Raw genomic sequence first — 12,603 nt, forward strand, 5'->3', positions numbered from 1 at the left:
ATTCGCTTGCAACTAAGTGTCAGATTTCAGTTCGGAGAGAAACTTTTGTTGCAATTGCGAAGGAACCGCCGGCATTCCCCCAGCCAGTGAAACTGAAGCTGAGGGCAGCTGTGCACGAGTCTGACTGCATACCCAAGTGGGGTTCTGTCCACAGTGTTCCCACCACGTCAGGTACCTGGACCGAATCCTAGGGCAGGCGGGAAAGCGCATCAGCCAGGAAGTTTTTCTTTCCCGGAATGAACTTCAGTTTAAAATCAAAGCGGCTGAAAAACTGAGCACAACGGATCTGCTTAGGGCTGAGCTTACGGGGCGTGCTAAGCGCTTCCAAATTTTTATGGTCAGTCCAAACCTCAAAAGGACATTTGGCCCCCTCTAAGAGGTGGCGCCATGTGTCCAAAGCAGCCTTGACTGCAAAAGCCTCTTTCTCCCAAACATGCCATTGCCTTTCCGTCTCGGAAAATTTGCGGGACAAATAGGCACAGGGCTTCAGGCAGCCTGCAGCATCCGCCTGCAACAAGAGTGCTCCAATGGAGAAATCGGACGCATCCACTTGAACCACAAAGGGCTTAGTGGGATCAGGGTGTTGCAGAATAGGTTCAGCAGTGAACAGGCTCTTAAGTTTGTCGAACGCCAACTGGCACTCAGGTGTCCAATTGAGCAACGCCCCCGGGTTCTTCACCTTCCGTGTGTCCCCCAGCCCCTTTGTCCGTAATAAATCAGTGAGAGGCAATGCAATTTCTGCGAACCCCTGGATGAACTGGCAATAATAGTTGGAAAAGCCAAGAAAACTCTGGAGCTGCCTGCGAGTATGCGGGCGCTCCCATTCCAAAATAGCTTGAATTTTTGCAGGGTCCATTTCAATACCCTTGCTGGAAATTCTGTACCCCAAATAGTCAAGCTGAGTCTTATGAAATTCACACTTAGATAGTTTAGCATAAAGCTCAGCCTTTCTCAGTTTGCTAAGCACCTGTTTCACCAAACGCTCATGTTCCTCCATCGTTTCAGTATAAATCAAAACATCATCCAAATAGACCAGTACTCCTTTGAACAAATGTTCATGTAACACTTCATTGATCAATTGCATAAACACCCCAGGTGCCCCCGCCAAACCAAACAGCAAAACCTTGTATTGGAACGAGCCCAGAGGACAATTGAAAGCAGTCTTCCACTCATCCCCCTCCCGTATATGTATACGGAAATAGGCTTCTCTCAAATCCAGCTTAGAGAAGATCTTCCCCTTGGCCAGATATGCTAATTTGTCTTTTATTATTGGCAAAGGATATTTGTTCAATATTGATACCGCATTTAATCCGTGGTAATCTGTACAAAGTCTCAATGTCCCATCCTTCTTCGCACGGAACAAAACGGGGGCGCCTACTGGCGAATTCGCTGGTTCAATAAAACCCCTGGCCAAGTTTTTGTCCACAAACTCCCGCAGCGCCGCCAGTTCTTTTTGTGTCATGGCATAGATTTTTGGCTTGGGTAGTTGTTCATCAGGGACCAACTCTATGGCACAATCAGTTTTCCGATGAGGTGGGAGTTGGTCTGCCTCTTTCTCACCAAACACATCTGCAAAATTCTGATATTGCTCCAGCAAGCCCTCCAGTGGGGTGGCAGCGAAATGCGGGGTTGCTGCCACCGCCCTCCCCACTGCAGCCTGCGGAGCGTTGTCCTCTCCAGGGGCTTGGTAGAAACCATCCCCAAAAGTCAAAGTCCTGTGCACCCAGTTTATATATGGGTTTTGCTGGACCAACCAAGGAATCCCCAGAATGACCAAAGGACCCCCCACAGGTGCCACTACAAACGGCAGCCCCTCATGATGGCTGCCCATTTGCAATGCCACCATGCCTGTGGAATGGGTGACTGGCTTCCCCCCCCGCTGTAGAACCATCCAGCTGGGTAAAAATCATGGGACGTTTTAACGGAAACCTGGGTAACTCCAGAGCAGCCACCACGTCAGGGTGCATCAAGCAACGTGAACACCCCAAATCGATCAACGCCCACACTTCAACAGTTCTTGTGTGGGAGCCTAACTTCACTTTCACTGTCAGTGTAGGATAGTTGCCACTCACTGAAATGTGGTCGTGCCCTTCCTCTACCACCTGCCCAGCGGCGCCCTTTAAAGCAGGTGGCTGGCATTTCCTGCCGGCTGGAGCAGCTCGGGCTCCCCCTCGTCCCCGAAATAAGGGACTTCCTCTGCCTCGGTCTCAGCCAAAGCCGCCTTCATCTTCCTGGGTAAAGAGGGTGACTTCCCCAACGACTTTCCTGGACGTTCCTCGGTCTTCCCTCTTGGGCACGCTGCCGCTTGGTGACCTTCCTTCCCACATCGGAGGGATTGTCCCTTTGCGTAGCGGTGCTCTCTCTCCTCTTCCCACGCACGTTGCCCAGGCTTCCCAGTGGTTGCAGCGGTGTGGGAACCCTTGCTGAGCTTAGCATATTTCATCACCCTTTGGTGGACAAAAGTTTCTTGGGCATGCTCAGCCTTCCCTGCCAGCTGTATCCACTCATACAAGGAGTCCGGGTCATCTCGCCCCAGTGACCACCTTAGGACTTCCATATTTAGACCATCCTTAAAAAGTTCTATTAAGGTGGATTGGGACCAATCCTCAACTTTCCCAGCCAAAGCCTTAAATTCCAGAGCGTAGTCTGCCACCGATCGTGGCCCTTGGCACAGCTCCTTCAATGCCCATTTTGCTCTTTCTTTAGCTTACGGGTCTTCAAAGTGTAATTTTAACGCCCACAGGAATTCCTCAAACTCCTCCAACTCAGGGGCCTCTGATTGACACAACTGCACGTACCAATTGGCCGGCCGCCCCTTGAGCTTAGTGGCAATGGCATTAATCTTAGCCCTTTCTGAATGGAAGCACTGTTCCCATTCATCCATATAACTTCTTGCATTGGTAAGGAAAAACAACAGCTTGGTTGGGTCTCCATCGAATTTAACAGTAAAGTCCTTTATCCCCACTCCGGGCGGTCCCTTCATCACAGCTGGATGATCGGCCTTCCTCGTAGCCCCCAAAGATCTCTGCTCTCGAGGAGGGGACCTTGAAATTCTCACCCTCGGCGCTCTCACTTCCTCTCGGTGCCGGGTCCTACTCCTTTCCTCTGGGGAAGGTGGGGGCGAGGAAGGAGTCGAGTACCTATGGCTGGACTCCTCTCTCCTCCTCTCTCGGGGACCCCAGTCCATGGACATTTTCCGGAACATAAATTCTAAGGACTCCAATTTAGCCTCCAGCAGTTTTATATGTTCAGGGGTTTGGGATCCCTCCTTTTTCTCTTGCCTCACCACAGTTGGGGACAACGGGTACTGCTGCTTCCAAGACGTTCTTGACGTCCCGGGTAGGGGTCCCTGTGTCTCATCCCAGGTGATCAACTCGCCCGGCGACTCGCCGGTTGGTTCAGGGGCTCTCTTGCCTCCAACCTCCTCATCCCCGATGCTGAAGCTCGACCCCTCCTGAACTTCTGAAGTCTCTCTAGGGGGAACTTTTTCCGTTCTTACCACTGTAGAATCGGGTTCCCCCTCGCTCGACTCCTCGCTTTCCATGGCTTGTGGATTTGGTTTGCTCATCGCTAGCACGTCCCCTCACAAATAAATCTGGAAAGGGGCTAACGGAAAAAATTTTTAGATTCTCAGCTTTATGTAATGATTGCCTATCCTAACAGAGTCAGACTCACAAGCAGGTACTTAATGATATCTGATTTATTGTGAGAATAGTATGCAAATACAGAGAAAGCTGAGAATGAATAAAAGCGCGCCAAATACAAACTAAAAACCCTCGGCTCAAAACGTAATCCCTCCCCTCGCCCGGCCGTAGCAAACTCCCCCCCCCCCCAGGTGCTGTTAACCGTTTTCTACTGATCCTGGGAAAGTAACCTTGAAGACATGAGATAACCCAAACACATTCCAAACCAACAGCCAACAGATAACAACTCCCCAAGATGGAATCCTCCTCCCTTCCCAGATCAAACACGTATCAGGTAAATGACATGCGAAACGTTACGATGTACCAGGAACATTGGAACGGTGAACATGACACATAGGGAGACATCCCATCCGAAGAGGTTCAGACATGAAGAGTTAAAGAAAAATCTTAATCTTACCTTCCAATCGAACCTAACCCTGTCAATCCAGATAGCTGGTGGAGAAAGTCAAAGCCCAGGAAAATCAAATTTAAAGCACCAGCAAGGAGCAGGAATATTCCTCTCGTGAGTGGCTTCTAAAAAGAGGATGAGCAACTCCATTTTGTCTTTGGTGTTTTTTCTTTCTGGGAAGAGCAGTAGATTCTCTTTCCAGCTGGATCACAGGACAGGTAAGCAGACCCCTGACCTGGAAGTGGGATAGAGATTCAGGAAAAATGTAGCAATCCAGGGACTAGTTTAAACCAGATACAGATTAGAATTTTGGTTATTTTATGCAGAACAATTTACCTGTGGAGCTTTGTTGTGTGTGTGTTGAAAGAGCAGCTCCTGGAATTATCTCTTTAGAAGAAATTGTTGCTTTCTTTTTTTCCCTGTCTCCTCTTCTCCCCTCAACTCCTCTTTACTTAATATCTGTACATGAGAAAGACTTTAATTCATACTGAATCTGTGACTCTCATTCTGATAAGATTTTAATCCAAGTACATGGAAGCTATAATAAGAGGAAATGCATGGGAAGAAGTTGCCACTTTACCTGCTCCTGAGTAATTCAACACGACAGAGGATTTCTCTAGAAAAAGTTGTTGGAGGCTACATTCACTGAATAGCTGCCCTGGAAGTATGGGGAATGTAATAGAGATTGTGAAGGATGGGCCTAGAGACAGACCACCCCCACCCCCACCCTGGACCTAGAGGGGCCATCCCACCATGTCTTGGGTGTGGGTATGTTTGAAAGCACCCTTTACATGTGCGAAATAACCCCACCTACTTGTATCACTTATTTGTAAATGCAAGCTATCTTCTTTAACAAAGCTGTAAGTTCTGGTTCACAGATTTTGTGGCACTTTAAAGGTCCACATAGGGAAAAATGAGGAAGGACAGGGATATAGTGAATTAATACAGCATATAAATATATTAGAACTGTGCAAAAAGGTATTAATGCTACAGTGATTATTTTACAGATTTTTGTGGTCTCTAAATGCTTTTCACACCATAACAGAAATCAACCTCTTTGATGGAGCTACATTTGCAGCCAATTGTAAGAATGAGTGAATGTACTTAACACTACCTTGTTACTTCCTTTTTTTGCGTGTTTTTTACTTTAGTTGCATTAGATAACCTAGCGTTGATTATGTAACCCTGATTGGTAGATTTAGCCTTAGAAAGAAACCAATTTAATACCCAGAGATATTATTTTTCCTTTGCACAGACTGGTTTCCTAGGTCTTACTTTCATTGCTTCACTGCCCATCTTGTGAATGTTGCAACTTGCAGTTACTTCATGGATATAACAGAAGTCTATAAAATACAATGCCTTTGAAAATTATTCCCTCTATTCTCCATGGTACTATTGTAACAGTAGAACCTATTCATATAATGTTTATTTCCATTTTTGACTAGAAATTAGCTAAATATTTAACTATTTAACTAGAAGCAGAAAACTGAAAGTTCAAAACAGCTGACTCAATGTGTAGGAAAATGCTAATATCTTCAAATTTAGTACAAAAATAATAACAGGGAGACAATTATTTACTCTCAATCCTCCTTAATATTTGGATGGAAAACAAAGTCCAAAACTTAAAAAGGATTAAAAAATAATAATCCCAAAAATGGTATGCACCAAGAGAGCCCACTTCTCCTTGCTGTAGAAAGCCTCTCTTAGGGTATGCATACTTAAAAGAAATATAAATTGGGTGATTTAGAAATGGGGTGGCCGGTCTTAAGTGTTCCTTTAAGGCTACAGCATGGCTTGGAAAATGGTGATGTCCCTGCCTCCCAGCTAGCTCTTACCAGTTGAACGTGAACACTGTTTGTGATCTTCTGGCTGCAAGCAGCCATCTGGAGGACAGATGGGGTGACTCCAGGTGTTTTTCTTATCCGGAAAAACACTCCTGGGCTTCAGGAAAACCTGCCGGAGCCCTAAAAAACTGCCGCGTTGTCAGTTCTGCCCGCTGAGCCCGTGGGCACAGCTGTTCAGTCTGCCATGTCCCCACCAGAAGTCTTAATTTATTTAGTTCTTTAATGCATTTTTTTCTTGTATTCCTGAATTAGCAAACATAACCAGAGGCATGGGAGAATCGAGATCAAGGGGACCATGTAGACGTGAATCTTTTACAATATATTCTAAAAATACATCCTTAGATAGAAGAAACATGTATATAGAAACAGTCAGGCAATCAACTACAGAAATTAATGGTAAATATTGCAGATTTTTGAATAGAATAAGGGGACATAATCTTTTTTCAAAATACCTTTCTCCTGTCATATGTAATAATGTAGTTGGGATTGTACATACAGTATTCCTAGACTACCAGACTGACTTTGTCAAAGGGCAGTTTGATGATGATGGTGGTGATGATGATGGCAAGCATCACTACTGCAGGGACACTTAGTTTCTTACAATCTTGCCCTATTTTACTAGTGAATTTTATATTGCTTACTAAACTGTAGGTATATTTGTGACTGTGCCAGTTGCAGAAGCTATCAAAATAATGTAAGAATCAAATATGCATTATATATAGACTTTCTCTGATTTCACAGAAAGTAATATAAATAGAATGTCTGGAGCTCCCTGGAATGTCAAAATGACAATTTCTTTTATGTCATGTTTAGATACAAATATTTTAGTGTTTGAGCTTTTAATTACTTTTTAATAACCCTAATAAGGGTTTTGGGGGTGGGAAAACTCTAAAATTCAGCCTCCTAAGGTCTGGAGAAGATGTGGAGGTGACACAGTAAAGTCATTGGCCCTTTTAGTTTTAGGAGGTTGTCAAAGCACAGCATTATGTTTTAAGCCTTAGGAAAGCTTAAGAATCCAATTTTAATATTAGCTTTGGAGAGCCAAGGAAAGAAAAATTATGGCACCAAAAAGTCAGTGATTTGTCATGGAATTTGGCAGTGGGTGCTCTGGGGCCATAGTAATGGCCTGAAAGGATTGTCCACTTTTGGTCTAGAGTGTACCATTTTAGTGGAAACTCACCTCACTAACTCTCCTCCACATACAAAAGGCAGGTATGGAGAAGAATTGTTAGCCTTTTTCTTCTCCTTTAGGAAGAAACAGTGCACCATATTTGCACTGGAACTTTAGGTCCAAGGAAAAATGATTGGCTATTTGTCCAAGTTATATTATCTACAGTAATGACTTGTAGTCAGCAGTAGAAATACTGGATGAGGAGGAGCAGCCTAATTTGTTCCTAATGAGAAAAGCAAAAGGTTGCTATTTCAGGGTTCAAATTTGATTCCCCAGTCTTAAACACTGATGATACAGTATCTGCACAATACAAGTGTAAATACATTACAGCATGTTTGAACATGATACAGCAGTGAGATTGCTATTATGCCCCACTTGAAATAATGTATATTGCTAAGAAAATTAGTGTTCTTAGTTAAGATTTTTATAAGTTGCACCTAGGAGTAATTGGGTTATATTTTGTGATGGAGAATTATACTCAGTTTGTTACCTTTTCTATTAGCCATCGCCCACCCCTTCAGCAGGGTCTTCTGAACCTAGGAGAAACTTTTGAGAAGTTTAATGAGATGGAAAAATAATATTTTTTCTGTCAGATATAGACATACAGTATATCCATAGAAATCAAGGAAGCCTTGATTTCAGTGAGTAATCTTACTTTGAACATAAGTAAGCATCTGTACTTAAAAAATTATGTTACTTGGACAATTGGAGGGAAGAATTGGAACAGAAATCCATATTTCCTTTGAGTTTGTCCACCCCCCACCTGTATTATTCCTTTCTCTTAGAAAAGGTTGTCTCAAAAGATTAATGAATAGGAACCAAACAATAATTGTTACAATAAAATTATCTTTATTAATATCATAAACCTGTCACAAAATATACCAAATCCTATACTGCAAATTTATTTAATGCATTGTTGACATTTGCTGAAGAGTTCCTAATACTATTTAATGTTTATGTTCTTTGATGTGACTGATCTCAACTGGTTTTCACAGCGAAGAAAGAGTCAACTTCATCAGTAACAGCTGGTATTTTCTTTCTCTTGTTAATTGTTAGAGTTTTTACAATTTAAACTGCCTCAGCATGAATCACCTAGAAATCTTAAAGCATTTAACAAGCCACTTCAACTTTGGTCTCAGTATAATTCATATAAGTACATGGCAGGAGTCCATCAGATTCACTGCCATATACCCAGCCATTATTCCTTGTGACCTTTGTCAGTTTATGGCTAGTCATTCGGTAGCCCATGATTTTCTAGACCAAAACAATTATATAGTAATTAGTGGAATTGTTCTTAAACCTAGCATTCTAGAGCAGTGGCCTAGATATTGCTCAAATAGTATACCTTCCAAATGAATCTTGATGCATCGTGCACAAAGAGAGAAATTTGCGCTCTGTGTTGAATAAATCCTAAAAAAGTATAGGCTGGGTTCACATTGCACCAAGCCATGGTTTACTTAATTGCGGTTTACTGAGAAAACTGTAATTGGTTAATGGATTCACATAAACCATGGCTTACACACAACAGTATTTAGACTTGTACAACATACAAGCCAAATTTTAACACATTTATGGCTTGGCACAGAAATGCCCAAGTCACATGAGGCCTGAACGCCTTTAGTGTGATGCTCAGAGCCCTTTTAAACGTTGCTAACAAGTTGTACACTTTAATGCAATGGAAGAGGGAGACTTATGGTAACTGCACATAGTTCCCTGAAATTCAAATGAACTCAGATGTAGCTTCTGTTATTCCTCATCCTCTTCTTTGCCTGGGCCTTGTCTGCTTTTTGAAGTACAGCCCCAGCGTGCAGTCAAAGGCTAGGTTCAATCTGTAAAGCATTGTGCGCCCTAGTTAGTGTGATGTATGAACTGAACCACTGTATTATGCTCAGATTCCCAGACTGATGGCCAGTGGTCTTGTGGCCATTCCTTTGGCACCCACCAGGCTCCTTACCCCTCCTGGCTTTTTATACTTTTGTACATTCTTTTAATAAAAAATAATACAAGAAATGCTAACATTCAGTGTCATCTAGTTCCAAGTATGCTGCTTGTCTCCAAATTCATCCCATAACCTTATTTTAGAAAATTAAAATGGAGTGGGACATTTTGCAGTAGGTGTGATTAGAGCAGCCTTTCTCAACCTTTTGACCCTGGAGGAAGCCTTGAAATATTTTTCAGGTCTCAGGGAACCCCTGAACATTCAGGCTCAAATATAGGCCAGAAGGTACAAAATTATTATATCTGTTTCATGGGTAGGCCTGTATAAATGCATTAACAGTGTTCTTAGACTGAAAATAAAGAATGAAACTTACTCTTTAATGTGAAGTTGCCCAAATTTGAAATAATTTTTTAAATAAATCATGATCTCCCAGGGAACCCCTAGTGACCTCTTGTGGAACCACAGGGTTCCACAGAATCCTGGTTGAGAAACCTTGCATTAGAGGGATAATAGCTAGCATTTTGGTCAATTTGTGCATTATAACTGGTTATGCCTCCTATTTTATGGGAGGGCAAGCTCTCCAGGGCCACATATGTTCTCAAAAGTCCCAATGTGTCCAGGAGGATGGAATGTACAGTAAAATTCCAATTGAGTCTATGTTCTTTCAGCTTAAATTAGGTCACATCTTCGTTAAGATTGCATGAAGCAGCCTTTTGTCTTTACATTGTCATTAAGCTATCTCAATGTCTGCATGCTTATTTAGTACAGCAGAAACATCATACAAGCTAGTTTATTCACTATTCCCCCCCCCTCCCCAATTGCTTTGACTTTTTAAAATATGCTTGAATGCTGGGCTGCTATTCTAGTGAAGAAAGACTCAAGTTCATCTTCATCAGTAATACGGGGACCTGGTAATTATTGCATTATTATTAATAGTAGTAGTACTAGTTTTGTTAGTGATATCAGCTATTAAATCCTTAAATTTAAACTTTCAAAATTTAACATGTAAAAGCCTTTAAGTATTCAGCGTATCTGAAAGATTTAACAGTAGTTTCGAAAAGAAACCTGAGAACGTGCTGAGTTCATACATGACACATAGTATAATCAATCCAGTACACAGCACAAAGTTTTGTGGTTTCTCATACATTAGGCTGGATTATTGCATGGTCTGAACTGTAAATTGTTCTCATAGATTTCTAATACAATTGGCATAAAATGAAGCACTATTGAATGTATTGTATCTTGAAGTCTATAATGAATGTATCTTTTAAGTTTTAAGGAAGTCACCAATTAAATCTCCATAAAACAATTATTTGGAATAACAAGACATTTTTGAAATAATGTACTTAATAGTTTACAGTAAGCATTTTCTTCAATGGGGTGTTATACAAAAGATTAGGGCAAGGGAAATTCATCTAAAATGGTAAATCTGCAGTTTTTGTATTAAATATATGTAAGTATAAAATGAATCCTATTAGAGGGGTTATTTTTTTCTTATAGGAAAGAAAATCCTTTCTGAGATAATAGGTAACTGATTAGAAACATTTTTAGTTGATTAATATATTTAGATCTGTTTTATCTGATTAAACAGTATAGCTTTACTTAAATCTACAGTTTAAACTAATGTGTTATGAATGAACGCTCAATACATGATTACAATTGGAAACCTTCTTATATATTCTGCTATTTGGAGTATTAGCATGGTAATTGTGGAACTTCCTCCCCAGGAAAGGGAGATTGGCTCCCTATATTGTTTTAGATGGGAAAAGACTGTACTATTTTATATAATATTTTATTTTTCCTCAGTCTGACTGCCACTTTCAGTATGTAAGAGTTTTTCACTCTACTTTTATAAAAAGCTTTAAGCATATTTTTAAACTATATTTCCCTGAGCATATGCTAAATGGAGGGGTGCAATTTATACATTTCATAAATAAGTATGCATTTGTTATTTTATTTGTGATTGCTTTTCTACTACATCCTAACATTTATCCTCTTTTTATACCTGAATCTGTGCTGATGTTCTTAGTGAAGAAAGACTTAAGTTCATCATTAACATGGGGATTTGGTAATTACTACTTTTTTATATAGCTTTTTAAAAAAAAAATCCTTCAAAATGTAGCATTGTTATGATTGTTTCTTTGTCTATTCCTCCTTCTCCTGTTGTCATGATCATGAACTTTAAAATAATCTGCAGAATTTGCCTTATCATTAACCAGTTAAACATTGCAGAAAGGAAACATGAGAATGTGGCTCCACTTTGTACATTATAGGCAAGCCAGATTAGCACATGACAGCAATCCATATATCAAATAGTGATTTCTTCTTCAAGACAAATCTCATTTTAGCAACTTATGTGCAGTTGACCCAGCGAATAAAAAAATTGTTTTGAAATAAATATAGAAGTCAATTAATTTTGAGGTTCAAAGAATGTTTAAGTATAAAAATGTGCTGACTAGAGGCAAATGTCCCTCTCCCATAGAAAGTGAAGAAGTAAAGAATTATGAAGCAAATGAAGCCAAGAAATCTTTTAAAAAAGGATCAAGTTCAGCAGTAGACTGGCTTTTGTGAAGAATGAATCAAGTTAATGGTAAATGGTCACTTGGGGTAAAGGAAGTTATAATATAAAACATGATTTCATTATTTTGGCAACAGAATGTGTAGAAAGTAAGTCTAATGGATGTTACAGGCAATCTTTCAAATTGATACTGGCTATCATTCCTTGGAAATAGGCTTTATCAATGTATATATCACTTATTCACTCCCCTAGTGCAATGTCTGGATTCCTGAGATCTGTGTTTATGTATCTCATGACAATACTTAACAAGGGTTTCAAATCCCATTGTGTTATATATTTTGGGAAGGGGAAGATGGAATTAGGACAGCTTTTTTTATCCAGATGTGAAGACTATTATTTATAAAACTAAAAATAGTATTGGAAACATCCTGTAATTTTTTTCAAAATAAAATTGGGTCAATTTAACTAGCATGAATGTTAGTTACGGTAGTCCTCAACTTATGACCATTCGCTCAGCAACCATTCGAAGTTATGGCAGCACTGAACGAAGGGACTTATGACCGGTCCCTGAAGTTATGGCCTTGCAGTGACCCAGTGGTCACATGATCAAAATTTGGGCACTGGGCAGCCTGCCTGCACTTACAACTGCAGTGGTGCTTCAACTTCTCCTACCCACCTATCTACCTCCCATCTATGCCCTTTTGGCCCCCTGCTGCCCTGTGCTCCACTGACCTTTGCTGTGTTCTTGCTCCCACTGCTGATGGGGCGTGCCTGGCCTGGCCCTTTGCATCAAGAAGTCCTTTTGCACAGTATTGCTGGGCCAGGCTGGGGCCAGCTCTGAGGCGAAGCAGCAGCCCCAGAGCCACAGCACACCGTGAAGCCCAGCCCCAGCCTGGCTCAGCAGTGTGGCACAAAGCGGCTTCTTGGTGTGAAGAGCCGGGCTGGGCACACCTCATCAGCAGGGGGAGCAAGAAGACAGCAAAGGTCAGCTGCAGTGGCAGAGCGCAAGGTGGCAGGGCTCTTGCAGTGCAGGGTGGTG

The sequence above is a fragment of the Candoia aspera genome, chromosome 7 (genome assembly GCF_035149785.1).
Source record: "Candoia aspera isolate rCanAsp1 chromosome 7, rCanAsp1.hap2, whole genome shotgun sequence".
In the NCBI taxonomy this organism is placed as follows: domain Eukaryota; kingdom Metazoa; phylum Chordata; class Lepidosauria; order Squamata; family Boidae; genus Candoia; species Candoia aspera.